Here is a 17049-nt window from a genome sequence, read left to right as displayed (position 1 = left end):
ATTTTATAAAGAGCCCCAGGGAGGAAGACACCCAATTCTCTTTCAATCTGAGTGACTAATGCCCTTCTCCTCCTTTGAACATCTGCCTACGTTACCTGGGACGTCACCAGGTTCGCTGCATCTCCTAAGGGTAGAACAACAAAGGCCAATTTTTACCAAGGTAAAAAACTGGATGTCCAGATTTCACTTATGAAGTAAGAGCAGACACCTCATAGTGCAAAAGTAATTGCTTTTATCGTAGCACACCAATCTGTCCACTTTGTTGTCCTGAAATCAGAAAGCACGTTCCATTGGTACGCATTATCATCACCATCTTCTGACTCTTGCAATTTTATTTCTCTGACCTCTCTTTATGCCATCTCCGTTTCCTTTGTACAAAGTTCCTCTGCTCTGTGTTGCAAAACACTTCTCAGCAATTCAGACAAAAGACGGGGACTGCAAGAGGCACTCGGTTCTCACAGCAGAATCCAGGAGTGCCCAAATTCACAATTCATTTTGTACATACAGTTACTTGATCCCAAATCCCTTCTCACACATATGGCAGGAAGGATTATTCTATTCATGCCTCGCAGTCTTTAATGGATTTAGGACACAGCTCTTAAAAATGTATAAGAGAGACGGGCATCACATGAGTTTGCTATGGATATTTTATGAGCAAGTCTGGGTACGTGCTGGGTGCTTGAAACAAAAGACTGCACAATTTGCTACCAGAGCAGGATCTGTGTTATGTCTTGTACTCAAGGCTTCTGAGAAGTCTTGGACAAGAAAAACTGCAACACAAAGGCATGGAAGAGACACCACGATCTAGTAAATGGTCAAGACAGCATCAATGTGCTGCACACTCTAACAGCTATAATTTAGCCATTTCAGACAGCAAATTCGATTTAGGAAGCAGCAGATTGGCCCCTCTTTTTTATTGGCTATTGTCTGGGGGTAGCATTTGTCGGTTAATTGACGTGAACTGTTGTCTTGAAATGATTACACTGATACCTAGAGGTTTTTTATTCATACACCAGCAGCAAGCATCACAAGACGCTTTGGTACCAAATACCACTTCAGCCATTATTTATAAACGGAGGGATTAATTTACATTTGGAGCAAAGACTTTCATCACTGTCAGTCTGATTAAAGGCTTTGGTTAACATTTTTGAAAGCATTTACCTGACAAAAAGGATATCAGTGGTGTCCAGGTACCTAAATCTCTAAGGTGTGTATTTAAATGTTTCCTGAAGAAGCTGGATGTGCTCAGCATGAAGCACTTTCCTATTTCCAGTTTGGCTGTAATTCCTTTCTCATCTTTAGGGTAAGATCATACTTACTGAGCACTAGGTCTGCCTATGCCTGGTTGGATGCAACCTCTAGATGAAGAAATCCTGGTAAGAGCTGACCACCAGATGCCAGGAGGAAGTCTGGTCCAGGCTTCTCACCTTCTTCTCTCCGCATCTGTATCAACACTTCCCCCCCAGGACATAGGTGGAAGAGACCCTTCCCCTAACCCAGCACCAACTGGAACTCGAGAATAAAAGGAAAGTTTATGGTCATTGGAAGAGTGGGCAAGCAACTTATGATGATTACCAGATTTTTGCCTTTTAGAATCTGGTCACTGCAGTCCGCAGGAGTAAGAGAGTGATGAGTCAGGACACAACACTGGACCAAGACCATATGCCCTAGGAAGACTCACACATCACTGAGATTTGTGCAATCCAATGCTCATCAGCCTTTCCAGACCTACTTTCCCCAGTTTTCCACTGCAAATACAGCAAATGCTATTCACATTTGTTTTGTTCTGTTCACATTATCACTAGTAGATAACTATTAGTATTTTATGTGGTGCATAAGATACACTTATCCAGTGCACTACAACTGGAGAGCTGAAGGAGACTGCAAAGCTAAGTAACAGAAACTAGCACTTGCATTCTAACTGCACTCACAAGCATATGTGACCAGTGCTCCATCTAAAGCTAAAAATGTCAGCATTTTCCTTGTTACTTTACTCAGAAATGAGTTTTTTAAGAATCAGCTCTGACAGAGATATTAGATTCAATCTTCTGTTTCGGTGCAGATTCATCACCACAGGGGGCCCATAGGAATTTTCACACATTACTTTTACATGTCACTGTCTTTTTTCCCATGGGTAAACTTGAGTCTCTTCTTTGCTGTTAGTTATCAGTTGCTACTATAAACATGGCAGTGTATTCAACAGATCCAAGATTTATAGAGCAACCCAATAACAACACTTAGAACACACACACTCTTTTGTAAACACTATATTATTATGAGAAATGTAACTTCTATTTGCCATTCATGGGAATGCTCTTTCTCAAGATGTTTCTCAGTAGAGAAATGTAAATAACTCTGAAGTGGTAGTTTCTATAGAAACTTATTTTTCCAGTGAATTGTAGGATAAATAGTCCAATTTTCTACTTTGCTTTAAAACTCACATAAATGTGGAACATCTTTCCAAAGTGGCAGATAATACTTTACAACTGCATAGCCATATCGTCTTTGAAGCTTGCTGAAAAGATTAACTACTTAAGTCTTCAGGGCTATCCTTATGTAATATCACCATTTCCACTAAGAAGGGGAGGTAGAACAGCAGATAAGAGACCTGGAACAGAGCAGCGTGTCACTGCCTCGCAGCTTGATGCCCACTCGCAGTTTTGCTACTGGCTCTATGACAGCTGATGGTTCATCTTATCCCAGTCTCAAAAACCATCAGTTTCACTCCCATAAAGAAACGGTTTCTCTCAGCAGCAGCTGTAGGGTGAGGGCTGAGTACAACCCAAAACCAGACAGCAGCAGCAGCATTTTTCAGAAACTGGTTGGTTTTGCCAAGGTGTGATGAGTGAACGAGTTCATCTCAGGACTGGCAATGCTGCTGCAGAGAAGAGTGTGGCTGGCACTGGAGGACTGCCTACAGGCTTGTCGTCTTCAAGGAAATTGATGCTGGGAAACCATTTTCCCTGGCATCGACAGCTTGCAAAGCTCCCATGAGAGCCACAATAAGGAACTTCTGGCTGCCCTGTAGGCTATTGGGGAACACCGTTCCCATTAGGTTGCTTGAGGAAGGAAGCTGAAGCTCAGCTGGGCTGAGCAGCCACTGCTGGTTTTTTGTTATGACACTTCCTTACATCCCAAGGAACAGACACAACAACATCATAAGTGCAAAGCCCCTGAATGATGCTTCCCAGGAAGGAACTGCAAGAGTGGTGTGTGACCCAGACCCATTCCTACTGCTCTGGAGCTTCTGCTCCTTTGGCCGCTGCAGCAAGTGTCTGGGTATCAGGCATCTCCTCCCCCAGGGTGTGTCAGAGCCAGATCTTCATCTGCCTAATTGCGCTGCACATCCCCATTATTGCCAGCCTCAGCCCCACACAGATGCTGTGTGTTCGTGCTGAGATCAGAGCTGTAGGAGTCGGCCCTCCTCCGCACACCAGATGGCTCGCTCTGCTGTGCTTGTTTTGGTGCTTGCTTACCTATTTGCTCCTCGACTTCTGACAGTCATGTGAATTTGAGAAGGGAAAAAGGAAAAGACTTCCCAAGAGCTGATAGGGAAAAAAAGAGATCAAGAAGTTTCCTTTTCATGTGTTATCTCAAAACACAGAAGACATACTCAAGAAGCATTCTGAACCTTCTCCGAAAGGAGAGGGATGAAGAAATAGGGCAGGCAGAGATGAGGAGAGCTCCTTGGGATTGAGCCACGTGGACAGCTCTGCCAGGGCTCCACTGCCCCAGAGACAGAAGGGGCAGCCCAGAAGATTGCTCAGTCTGCCTGACGATTCGGCCGACCTCCAGTTTCACTGCAAAGTGAAGAGCAGATATTTTCCACTTGAGCCTTCTCCTTCAAGAAATGGTGATATATAAAGGACTGTAGATCTGTCCAAATGCAGAAAATCTTATTTTGCTCTCTTGCTTTTAAGAATGAGCATGTTTTGATTTTATCTAAACAAAATAGTTTGTACTTCAGCATCACCCTAACAGTAAATAAACATACAAATACATAAATAAATAGAAACTAGTGAAAGTGAAGCATTTTACAAATGTGTGAAATTTCTTCCATGGGCTTTTTCAGTCTGGTACAATCCTACTAACTGTTGTGATTTAAACTGCAAGTTGAATGAGATCCAGCTCCAGGAGGTATATAATTATGTCTAAAAAAAAAATTCCCAGACACTGAATGCATGAAGAATCTTGAAAGCGTGACCCATCTGCATTCTCAAGGCTTGTAAACAAGAAGGCAAATGGTAAAAATTTTACATGATTTTGTTTTTAAATATATCTTAGAAACACCTTATAAAAGGTTATCTGAGATCTGTGGTTAGTTAACACAGACCATGTGGTAATCCTTGTATGCTGACATAAAGGATAGGCCACTTCATTACTACAGCCTTGGACTGTGTCATGATAACAGGTAGGCAGCTCCAGGCACTCCCTCTTCTAGCGATCAGGTCATGAGCAAACCCATAGCACAATGAGGCAGAAATTGTGTCTTGTACCCAAGGTATAGCAGAAAGGCAAGCAATAAGAGGCAACTGGTCAGTTCACCATGGAAATGGCAAAGTATCGGTTAAAAATTTGTTGAGTAGAACACCTTCAACCAACTACATGAGCAGAGCTACTTTCCTTCAACCTTTTCCTGTGTAGTTCACTTCCATCTCCTGTTTTCGACTTCTCAGCCAGTGCAATCAAACATCACACACGGGGAGATACATGCCAGGCAACACCAGACTTCTTGCTGCTCATCCCATCGCTGGAACCCCCAGCGTGGGTGGAACATCTCTTCCACACAGCCACCAGCTTGGGAATGATCTATAAGGGTAAGAGTTACTCAGAAAAGCAAGTTGGGCGTCCTCAAGAAAAAAAAAAAAAAGGCTTTCTTTGCCCATCACCGCACTGTCCCCCAGTAGTTTTGCTATAGATAGGGTTCGGTGAACATACCTTTTCCTTCTCCCCACCACTACCATCTCTGTTGCTCTCCTATCTGGTTCCAGTTTAACCAAATGACAGAACCCTGTTCTCCCCATCAGTGATTTTATTTCCCTAATTGTTCCACTGCCAAAAGTCCTATCTATCTCTTCCTTTTCCCAGTGGAGAGCACTTTGTCACTTTGTTTCCCATCTGATTTGAATTCCTCCCTCCATGTGTGGGCGATGAATCACTGAGTAATGGCATTTTAAAAACTCCACGGAGAAAGTAGGTAGACTCAAACCTGGGGGAGTGCATATAGAAAATGTCAATGTGTGCCTTCAACCCTGAGATCAGAAGTTCCCAAACATTCACACTGTGTGAACAGTGCCAAAGGGCTGGGTGCTTCCTTCTGGACATCTTGATGGCAGCTACCACAGCCAAAACTGGAGCCACGTTATAGATACAAAAGTATAACACCTAATATTTTATCCTGTATTTATGATGTATCATTACTGATCATTACATTATCATTAGTATAATTATATGACATCATCATATCACAGATAACAGAAAATTTCAAAAGAAAACTTAGTTACTAAATTTACTTAGAGGAAAAAAAGGTGCAAAATCTGAACAAGTCTATTTCCATTTCATAATACTGCTTGGGAAACAGAATTCTTACTACGAAACACTTCTATGTCAATAATACTGCCATTTCAATGAAGAGTCATAGAATAAAAGAATGGCTTGGGTTGGAAGGGACCTTAAAGATCATCCCATCCCAACCCCCATGCTATGGGCTGGTTGCCACCCACCAGATCTGGCACCAGATCAGGTTGCCCAGGACCCTATCCAACCTGGACTTGAACACCTCCAAGAACTACTGAACATAACATTTTTCAACTAGCTGCTTATCAAGTATTGTCTTTTCAGATGAAAGTGAACTTTAATTCTTGTTATTGCTCTTAGCTCTGCAGAGGTTGCCTTAGCTCATGCATCAACAACAAAAAACCCTTCTAATTATAGGGTGATTGGAAACAGCGGTCATGTATTATCACTACAGCCCATGTCTCAGTGACATTTTCATTCTGAATCACAATTTGATTCAAGGCAAGAAATGAAATTCTTACTGCTGGAAATTCTTCAACACTCTTTATCACCTGCGCACATGACACACAAAAGCTATAGTACAGATTTGTCCAGAACTTGATGTGCTTAACAAATAGTATGTTGTTTAATGACTTTATTCCCAACACCTACATGTTTTGTTCCTATTACTTGTGCAGCTGTCACTTATGACAAAGAGATTAATTCTTCAACTGAGGAGAGAGAAGGGAACAGCTTACGGCCTTCTAAGCATGTCTTTTTTTCTGAGAGGCAAATTCAATAATAGCACTACGGGGCTCCATACTGGTTATGCCTCAATGACTTCTGTTCAACTTGTTCACCCTATAATTGAAGGATACTTGCTCTGATTGCCAACTCTACCAGCTCATACTGACATCAGAAAACCCAATAGTGTTCTTTCTGGCTTATGGTTCATCATCAGTAAAGAATTCTGCAAAGAAATTTTCCTCTGTGTGCATGAGTATAATCCTGAAAATTATGGCCTTGGTTATAATTGCACAATCCCCAGTCCCCTGCAAAATCCTTGCGGTGCACACACAGCCCACAAGGCACTGTGTATGCACTACCGCGTCCTGCTTTCTGCTTCCCACAAAGCCCCAGCCCTGTGAGCATTGATGCTGCTGAAGTCACTGACTGATGTTTGACATTCAGAGCTCCCCAGTGCATCCCCCAGCTCCAGCCCTTGCTGTCTGTGTGTGCCTCTGGGGTTTCAGTGGATGTGAGCTACACCTGCTTGACATGAGCATCTTTTTGCTCAAAGAAAGCTGTGTTATTCATCTGCCCTGCGATCCAAATTCCATGGGTACAGATCTATTACAGCCACCTTTTATGAGCTTCCTGCCTGACCAGAATGAACTGGGGCAGAAATAAGGAACAGCAGAGGTAAATGTCAAGTCTGTAAAGAGCTATTCAAGACCAGTGTTTGCTACACACCCCAACCAGTGCATTATACAACAGTCAAAAAGAGCTGAGACATAAAAATCTTACAGTTCATTACAGGACAGAGAGAAAACTTAGCAGATACAATGATGTGTTGCCTTTTCTGAAGAGCCACCTCTTACCTTGAAAAATCTATTTGAACCCAATCAAACCTCAGTTTTCGTTCGGTCATGCTTCTCAAGTGTCTGATTCTGCCACAGTCCAGATTCCCATGGCATAGCTAAAGTGGCCAGAAGTGACAGAGAAAACAACATTTGTACAAGTGTTTTACACAAAAGAATTGTGCAGAACAATACTTTTAAAAAACTATTTTTGAGCAAACTGACATCGCAGTTTTTTTCATTTGGATTTCAGACAGAGGCTCACAAACCTTAGAGTAACAAACATGTTAGTTCTCACTCAAACCAGAGAGTGACTCAGCACTGCAAGGAAAAGCAAGACTAAATGTTGTGAAGTTTCAGCGAAGCCAGCCGAGGAGTGAGCAAGCAGGAGTCCAACTTGGAATCAGACACAGAGTTTGCATCAGGGGAAAACTTTACTGATTACATTTTGGAAGGGGGTTGTCACAGGGCTGTCTCACTGCAAAGCTGAATCTCATGTTTATATTGGAACCAGCATCAAATAATTCCCTTCTGGGTATAAAATCACTCCGAAGAATTCCAGGAAGCCCTTCCTTACCCAGGAAGCTAGTTCAGAGTCCCCAAATACATGAGAAGAAAATATCTTTCCTTCCACGTTTCCCAATCACAGGCACCTCCTTCTGGCTTTGGGACGACCCTAGCACTATTTTCAGAGTTCTCATCTTTCACCCGTATCCACAAGACAGCTGGCCCCATGGAACGGAGCAGCCCAGCCCCTGCTCGTCTCCATCAGGGGATAACTTGTACTGCTCACAGATTTCTTGAGAGCAAGCCCTGAGATAACCTGCACACAGAGATAACCCCTGCTTGCCTTCCTGCATCTCTTGACAGCTTCTGGAGGAGACTCTTTGAAAGCAGGACTGAAGGGGTCAGATGAGGGGTATGGGAGATAAGGAAGATTGAAGGGTCTGGGGGAGAGCAGGGGAACAGGGGGAGGTTTCACAGGGGCTGGAGCTGCCTGTAGTCAGAGAGGCTCCGGGGCAACCTTCCAGAGTGACCTGTGCATCTCTCTGACCAGCACAGCTGACAAATCACAGGTCATCTTTGTAATCTTCCATGCTTTACTTGCAAAAAGGGTATAAATGTTTTTATTCTTCTGGATTATTCACATGCAGATAGAAACAAGGTCCAGTTACATGAAGCTGCTGCTCCCCGCCTAGGTTTACATAGAGTCTGCTTCACAAATACCCAAATGTGGGCACGGCACAGCTGGGATGAAGCGATGCGTTCCAGAGCCAGCCAGAAGCAGACAAAGCTGGAGATGGGAGCAGCAGCTAGCATCACCTCAAACCCTCAGGAGAAGCCATCAGGGGACACTATGACCGATCTCATCCTCTGCCAACACATCTGCTTGGGCTGGGATTCCAGGCGGGGAATTGGGTAAAAGGAGCAATAATGCCATTCCCCTACTGACAAACGTCAGCAAACAGCGTGTGCTTCTGAGCTGTTACGTCCGTGTCCTACTCACGCTCACCCCAGACGTTCCTTTTTAATATCCTGTTCTGACTGCTCCACATCTATCATGTAAATTAATTGCAAGTACACACAAAAAAGAAAAATTAAAGTTGGTCTGTATAAAGATTATAAAATATGACAACTAGTTAGGGGTTTTAATGATGCTCAGTGTTAAAGCCGTGCTGCCACTGTGCAAATATGTAAGGACAATATGCACCACAGGTTGTATTTATTTCAGATGAAAGTACTTTGGTTTCCAGAATCTTCTAACTAGCACCTCTGGAGACCTCCCAACTTCCAGATTTCTTACTAATGGCACAAACTGAACACCAGAGGCAGCAACATTTGATCATCCCAGTGAAGTCCACTGGTATAAGTGCGTTAGAGACAGTGCAAAAGTAGCACTGAGCAGTAACAGATATAAGATCTGGATTCAAGAAACTCTGAAGGGAAACATTTATCTCAACTATTGTCATAATGGCAAAAGTTGGAGTATGATGAGAATTTTGGTAACTGCATTTCTTACCTATCAGAAAGACGTATTTTGTCTCCTAAGCAGATCTTCCCATACCTGAAGGCCACATTGCTGTGAGAATTGCTCTGGCAGGGAGATGACTGCGGCTCCCAAAGGCAGTGGTACCTCTGTCTGCTGCTCTTGAAACAGAGATGGCATTATGGCTTCCCTAGGGCATCCTCAGCTCCCACCAAGTGATCCAACATGCATTTCTATGCTGACAGCATTTTTCTGCCCTCTACTCTTGTCCTGGGCACTGATTGAGGGAAGTTAAAATACTTCCCTAGGGAACTCCTACAGCATGCAGCTCAATTAGTCTGCTTTTGGGTCAGCTCTGGTGGAAGGGACAGGGCTCTCATGACTCACGTCACCTTCATCTCTCCCACTCTCAAAAGGGTTTTGTTAGTGTCACTGGGACGTCCAAGGGTGCTGCATTACTGAAGCACAGAAAAGCTTATTTCACTTGAGGCAGAGCAGACCCAAGTGGATGAAGCACCGTGGAGAAAGCTATTTGTACCTACTGATAGCTCTCCACTCTTCACACAAAGACTGAATATGCAAATAAATGCATGTGAGGAATAAAAATAATACAGTTATGTTGGTCATCAAAAATGCTCAGCAATTTTTATTCTTTATTTACATCTGCCTACCTACCTCCTACAAGAAATCTTGAACATTGCTTACATCTATCGGATTGTTTTTAACATACTATAAGAAACAGTGAGGAGTTTCAACTTCCCTGAACATGACCTGAAGGATTCGTATTTATCTGGACAGAAAGGAGCATATCTTTTTAAAGATAAATGATGTGACTACAGAACCAGCTATAATTAATATAGTGTGGCCTAATTCTCTAAGGGAAGAAAAAAATGAGAGAGAGGTTATCACCATGAAATACTAGCCACAGATTCGATAGAGGATGAAAGAAAAAGATTAAGATGTGGACTGTGGTTCTTGTTCTGATACACATCTTCAGAGGAGTACATTTCACCTAATAAGTCATTTTTGCCCCATCAACCAGCCGTTAATCTCTGGTAATGGTGTTCCAAGTTACTGACTGAGTTGAAATAGGTGGAAAATGAATGCATCGCACAGATCCTGGATACCTGCAGTTGTGAGGCTGTTGACATGGCAGAGGTTTGGTGCACTCCTGCTGCAGCCATGTTTCCTGTTTCTACAAACATGTTCTGTTTGAAAAGGGGCGACTATGGGCACACATGTGCCGTTTATAGCTAGCTTTGTGCCAACATAAATCAAGCCCAAATGCCATCTCGGTGACATAATGTAAGACTTATGCTTAAGGGAGTCCACAGTCACAAGTAAGTGGGTTCCAAAGTAATTAATTTGAGGAGTCGACTTACATTTCCATCCCACAACCAGACAGACTGCCTCGTGGTTCCCTTGGCTTCTTAGCATCATACTCCCTAAATTTCACTCTTCCATTTCCTTCACTTCCTCACCTTTCAGGGTCAGGACTTAACACAGTAAAGGGAAATGAAACAGAAAAACAAAACAAGCTGCAAGCAGATTAAAGCAATGTCTGACGTCAAGAGATGCACAGTTCCTTTTTCAGCTGCAGGTAAGAAGTAGCAATCATTTTGTGTCTGCAGCTCCCAGTATAACCAGAGATAAAAAAAAATGGAAGTTTTCTCAATGCATCCTGACTTTTTAACATGTTGCAGAATTTTAAATGAATTCTATTTTATGTTCAAGTCAGCTGAATTCTAGTATGTTATTATTTGCTTAGAAATGATCTGAGAAGTAGACAGAAACCTTCCTACACTTCTCTCAACTATTGGTGCTCTAAATGCACAGCCTCTGAGGCAAAGATGTCTGCAGAGTAAGCCACGGAAATATATCCTTCTGCTTGTAAGAAAGGATGGATCAGCCCACTCTGCTGTCTGCTAAATGTCTTCTCCTGAGCAGGATTGAGAGAATTACCATCAGGCTGTGACTCTTGCAGAATTCCTGCTCTGGCTGCACTGTTTACACACCCATCTGCTCAGAGGAACTAACTTGCTGGAGTCAGGGTCCAATTCCTTCCCCAGGAATATCAGAACATTAACTCTTACTGTCTTCAGCAGAGGCTGGATTAAAAGTAAGTGACGAGATATTCAATTAGTTCTGAGATAAAATGGCTCATCTAGAAGCAGGTTGAAGAGATGTTTTATGGGATGTAATTAGCTGTTTCTTACCCAGTTTATGTACGCTTTCCTGAGTCAGTGGGCATGAGGCCATTTAGCAATTCATGGGATTAGCCTTAAATCAGGGATTCCCACGTTTTCATGGCAGAAAAAGCTGGAACAGATCACAAAAGCAATACAAAGGTAATAAAAGGTTATTAGCTATGTCCCACAACATTTCTCCCTGTAACATGCTCACACCTCATTGAGGAGGTCAAAGGAATTATAGCATATTTTTGCAGATCCTGGACTATTGTTAAACTGTGCTGTTTCTAAATTCATTCCAGCAATACTACTGTTTCTATCAGAAAAAAGATATTCTATTTCAGTCTTTATGATTTTTAAAGAAGAAAGGACAGTGATAACATAAGGATGTTGCCAATGAGATCTACTCTGGAGCTAAATGTTCTAAATGTTCAACTCCACTTTCTGAAAGGATTTCAGCTCTGTTTCTGATCTACTCCGATGAATGTGCAGCAGGTGAAAGGGCTGCCTCAACACTCAATGCATGTATCTCAGAGAGTTTCTATAGAGGTCATCATCATAGCATGATCGATACATAATGAAGGAATATGAGAAGCCAGTAAGAGAGGTCAGACCTCATGGACCTGGTGAAAAAATGGCCGGGAAAAAGAATATGAAAACAGGTGTCAGAGCAGAAGAGAGCATGGCAGTAACCCTTCCTGGAGAATATGTATTTACATAGCTAAAGCTTTACTAAACTACTAACCAGTGTGAAATGAAAGATCCTCACTCCCAAACACATTATTAAATTTTTTCTTCTTTCTTATTTTTGGTCCAAGGAAATCAGTTTTCAGAAAATGATGCCATGGCCTTGAAAATCCTAACAGTTTGCTGAGCATCAGTAGCTTTTTCTTCAACTGCTTCAATAGGGATACAACATTTCCACGATGATGAAGATCTGAGAGAGGAACTCAGTTTTTCTGTTTTCTGGTTACACTTGGAATTCTGCCGTGCTTGTCATGCATCTGAAGAGATGCAAACAGAGTGGAAAAATTATGGCTGGAGGAGTTACTCAACAAAATAGAAAAATGTATGTGTACAAAGAAACATGCACAGGGTTAATGTTGCTATAAGAATCTCCTTATTTCAGAGGTGGAAATGTAATGATTGTATGATTTTAACGTTTATGCAAAGATAATGAACAGGTAGAATAACTGAACAAAGCCATTAAACAAGAATAAACTCCCCAAACATGGTTACACAGTTTAACTTAACTCCTGCTTATATAGGACTCTCTTAATCATGTCTGAAGACAACTCAGACTTCAGGAAAGTAAAAATAAATGTTCTGAGTTTTAAAGGGTGGGTCTGCAGCTCAGGGATGACGTAGCTTTTGAACAAGTTATTCCAAATTCAGAACCAAAGTCGTCTGCTACAAGGCAAATGGACAATTATTCCAACTCAGAGACAAAAGGGTCCTGAAAGAAAATGCACTGAAATAATCAGCCACATCTAACACAGTAACAAATGAGGTGAGAGTAAGGGAGTTACAGTGAGTATGCAAGTAGGAAAGAAAGAGATAATGGACTTGATGATTGTCTACATTTTATTTACTTTTTTAGGAAGAGAAATGTCTTCTGTCACATTGTGACTCTTGTTTGCAGTACCATTTTGCAACTTCCAAACTTCAACCAGTTAGGAAGAGAACACTCTTACTCTACATGTGATGTTAGGATACCCTGTATTGATGGGATGATATCATATGCTAGATGAAAGATCTCTCTGGTCCTTCTCATATCTGTGGTTGTGACCACAATGAAAAGCTCCAAAAGAAGCAAAAGTTTGCAGTAGGCAGCTATTGGCAAATCTGCCCACCAAGAGATTTTCATGCATTTTTCAGGGTTCTCCTGAATGATGCCTGATCCAGGTGGTAATATATAGCAGTGATACCTTCAAAAACTCCTTAATCAACATTATAATCTGGCTTCACCACCAAGCTCCTGAAATTCATATGCACGCAGTTCAGAGGACCCACTCCCAAAGCATAGAGAGGTCCCCAAAAGAGGGGCACAGAAAGCCCCAGCACTGAGATACTGGGTGGGGGGGGGGTGGGGGGGGGGGGGGGGCAAAAATGCAAGGATTTCCCATGTACTCCCAGCTTGCTGATGAGTTCTTCACACAGATCTTGGCTGAGGTTTGTATCCAGCTTGTGATTCCTCCTTTCCTTGCTTCTCTGCACCCACCAGATGCTGAGCCCAGGTGGTGCACTCAGAGCCCACTTTCCGGCTTCCCTGCAGGAACCAACTTCTGGCTGTACAGAAGCGTTTCAGTGAGGGACAAAGGAAGAGGAAGCAGAGGCTGCTTTCAGCAGCAGAAGGGGCAGGGGCCCTAAACTGGTAGTTTTAAAGCTGGAGGAAGAGGTGGAACAAATCCAAAGGGTATGTAGGAAAACTCAGGAAAAAAAAATCTGGAGAAGTGCTGATATAGATCCTTAGGTCAGTGTAACCAGTAAAAGATCACACAGTCAACCAGGAATGAAATCATGGCTTGAGCATTGATTTTGTGCCACCAATAAAATCCTGTGGGTGTAGTCATTTAAAGGGTAGGCTTTGCCTGGCTTTTTCATACTTTGGAGCTCATGTAGTCATTCTAGCCAGGGAGTTGAAGGGAAATGATTTATGAGGACAGAGCTAAATGCTTATTGCTAGGTTAAACAACAATAAGGGCAGACATAACAGCCTACAAATACCCACAGGATTAAATGTCAAGGAGTCTGAGGAATTGTCTTGAGCAGTAAGATAAATGTGCTAAGACTGAGGTGCACTGGCTTGTGGTACACTTGCCCAAACAGCTGAAGTTTTGTTGGTTGTGACTAACATGGGCAAAGCACGAGCAAATAAAAGGCAAGGAGTGATTCTGCCCTGCTGTGCAGGTGAAAGGGTTTACTCAAATCTGCTCCGCATTCAGATCAGCTCCACTTCACCACCACAGCAGAAGATATCTGCAATGCTAAGCAAGGTATAGGAGTTCAAGACAGCATTCTGGAGACATATTGCAACTGCCTTTCCTATTATGATTTTTTGACAGCAGCAATTACAAACCTTATTTCATGAGGAAAGTTTCAAGTTGATTGTATAAATGAAAAAGTCACATAGCCGCTATTGCAACGAGTAAGCACATAAGATCACTCATAGCTAGAAAGACTATCCACCACAGCAGTTTCACTACAATTAACACCCAAATTACCCTGCACAGAGGATGTGTTAACATCACACCCTATTTCATGCCCACTGTAGCCCCTGAAACAGCTCTTCAAAAGGCCTAAACTTCATTTTGTGCTGAGCACCTCTATGAGGGGTGAGCTCCAGCCCAAGGTCATGTTTCCAAGAGGTGAGGATTTCAGCAGGGGCATTGGGGAATGTGCTTGATGGGCAAAATTGCTGCTGGGGCTACACTGAGGAAGAACCCAAGGAGAAGGGAAAGAATGTGAGGTAAAAAACAAAACTGCTGGGAAAAAGAAGCACCTTTGAACTTTGTTTCACAGCATGGCATTGCAACCAGGGCAGGGTTAGGAGCAAGAGGTTACAACTAGCAAGGTGGAGAGGTAAAAAGAGATTGCCTCTGGATTCCTCAGATTGTGAAATAATTGCCTCACTGAAGGAAATACATACAGGCAAAGGGGAGAAACAGCTGCTACATATGCAGTCCTGAATCTTACTAAGGGGGAGGCAAAAGGAAAACTAAAACAAAGCAAATCCACCGCCACAGGAAACAAATGTAACCCCAAGATACTCTGTATCTCCCTCCTTTCTGGCAGATATCTTTCCCAGTCACTGCAAGTATCAGTGTGCATAAAGCTGATGTTTCCTTTTCTTCCTGCCCTCACTGGGATGCTGGGTCACCAATGAGTGTGTTACCTCCCCCTGGGCTGTCAGGAACACCATATGCACTTATCCCTGACTCCTGAAAAACAATACCAGCACTGGGTGCCCACTGACAAGAAAGAGGAGACAAATTGTTCCTTGGCCTCTGTGCATATGAAGAAGGTAAATTGCTTGTGAACACCCAAAAGATTTTCTTTAGAGGAGCTACACATGGCTGATTCATGGGGAGAGAGAGGACTGAGTGAAACCCAGGGAAGCTGGGGAGGGATTTGCTCTGGCTGAGTGTCGGGAGGTGGTTCTCTTGATGGCTTAAGTGGTTTCAATGCATGTGCAGAACAAAAGACATGGCTGAAATGAAATAGAGATTTCAGAAGTATCCAAAAACATACTGTAATTGGTCTGCCTTCTTAAGGCTAGGAAAGAGCTGAGCGTCCTGGAGGAAATTTCACTCAATGTCTGATTTCAATGCGTTTTTCCAAAAGATGAAGGAGTATTCAGGTACAAAGAGCCAAAGCAGCCAACTCACCTTCAGCTCCCTATTCTTTTTGTCAAAGGTTTACAAGTGGCAGGAAAAAAATTACTGAGGAAGAAGAGCCTTGTAATTAAATCCTTAATTTGTGATTCAGGTTCTTCTTCTCACTTGAGCTTAATGCCCATATAAAACAGTCACAACAGGAGGTGCCCTACATAAGTGTAAACACTATGATACTTAAAGGTACACAACAGACTCCAAAAGTCTGTGAGCCACGGCACACCGTCAGGAGGCCACAGTAGGAAGAGCTGAGTGACGAGGCAGCAGCATTGCTCCCGTGGCAGATACGTCTAAGAAAATTCAGGCAGCATCATGCTATGCAAAACTGTGCCAGAGAGATTCTGAGATGATTGTGTCCACCTCTGCAGTGTGGAAGGAAAGCATTTTCCACCTTCCAGACCTGTATGGGGCTTTTATCTTTTTAGATTTTTAAAAGAGCAGGCAGTTAAAACCATCACCTGAACAGAACCATTCCAGTCATAAGCTCTGACTCTCTCAAAAACCCATTTTCCCTCTTATAACAGATTGCAATGAGCGAGGCACCTTCAGCCCTTTGCTTCTGTGTCACTAGTTTTGTGGCGTATCACAACACACCACACTAAAAGCCGAGGTAGGAAACGAAAAGAAGAAAAGAATCTGTTTTGTGAATCTTTACTTTTGTCTGGAATCCTTTTCTGGATGTTTATGGCATCCCATAAAGTTGCTGAAACATGCCTGCTGTATTTTTAATTGTCATTTTAAATGCCAAAACCCAGAAGTCCTGCTTATATTGTATGCGAACACAGTGTCTGCTTATGTTCAAACCCTCAGGTGCTTTAAATAACTCTACTGTACACAGAGAACGTTGTTCATTTTGTTTTTACAATTTTTGCCTGTGTAGAAGGAGCTATAATGTCTTGAGAACATAAATGTATGTTCATAACCACGGAGCGAGATCACAGCTGGAATCTACCTGAGCCTTGGATCATATTTCAGCAGTGGCAAGAAGCGAAAGAGCAGCTTATTTCTCTGTTTAATTTACAAGAGCTACAACTGGAACGGCACATACTAGACTTACTGATGTAACACACAGGTGAGTGTGTTACAGGTCCACCTCTGTGCTGGGTCCCCAGGGAATACTAAGCTGTTTCAGCTAGACTTAAGAGCCATTACTGCTTCAGCCCTGGAGGAAACTGGTCCGAACCCTGGTGAGCTAGTAAAGGTGGCAGCTGCCATAACAGACTTCTGTGCAGGCTACAAATGTGGGGCATAAAATGGGGGTCTTTTTATTGATTCCAGTGAGATTCGTATCAAGCATCCATTGTTCTGTCTTAAAGCATAAAACATTACAGAGAATTCATAAGCAAATTTGCTTTTTTCTTTCAAGGATTAAACAGTAGCAGATCATAATTTCCTTTAAATGC

General features: G+C 42.6%; 1 protein-coding gene across 28 annotated transcripts in view; it reads right to left on the bottom strand.

The window, feature by feature from the left end:
- The window catches only part of FGGY (FGGY carbohydrate kinase domain containing), a 278664-nt gene that overhangs the window by 183343 nt on the left and 78272 nt on the right, over positions 1-17049 (bottom strand). For 15 of the 28 annotated variants that reach the window (XR_005861966.2, XM_046944690.1, XM_046944687.1 and 12 more), the window contains one exon: positions 11280-11382. The exons of 7 other annotated variants lie outside the window; for them this stretch is intronic. The gene's annotated coding sequence lies outside the window, so the exon portion shown is untranslated. Of the gene's footprint in view, positions 1-7097; positions 7196-9096; positions 11172-11279; positions 11383-17049 lie in introns of all 28 variants that reach the window. 6 more of the 28 variants (XM_046944699.1, XM_025153124.3, XM_046944703.1 and 3 more) reach the window with 3 other exon arrangements.

The sequence above is a fragment of the Gallus gallus genome, chromosome 8, assembly GCF_016699485.2.
Source record: "Gallus gallus isolate bGalGal1 chromosome 8, bGalGal1.mat.broiler.GRCg7b, whole genome shotgun sequence".
In the NCBI taxonomy this organism is placed as follows: Eukaryota; Metazoa; Chordata; class Aves; order Galliformes; family Phasianidae; genus Gallus; species Gallus gallus.
Note: the sequence above shows the minus strand (reverse complement) of the source record. Positions and strands in the feature narration are given on the sequence as shown.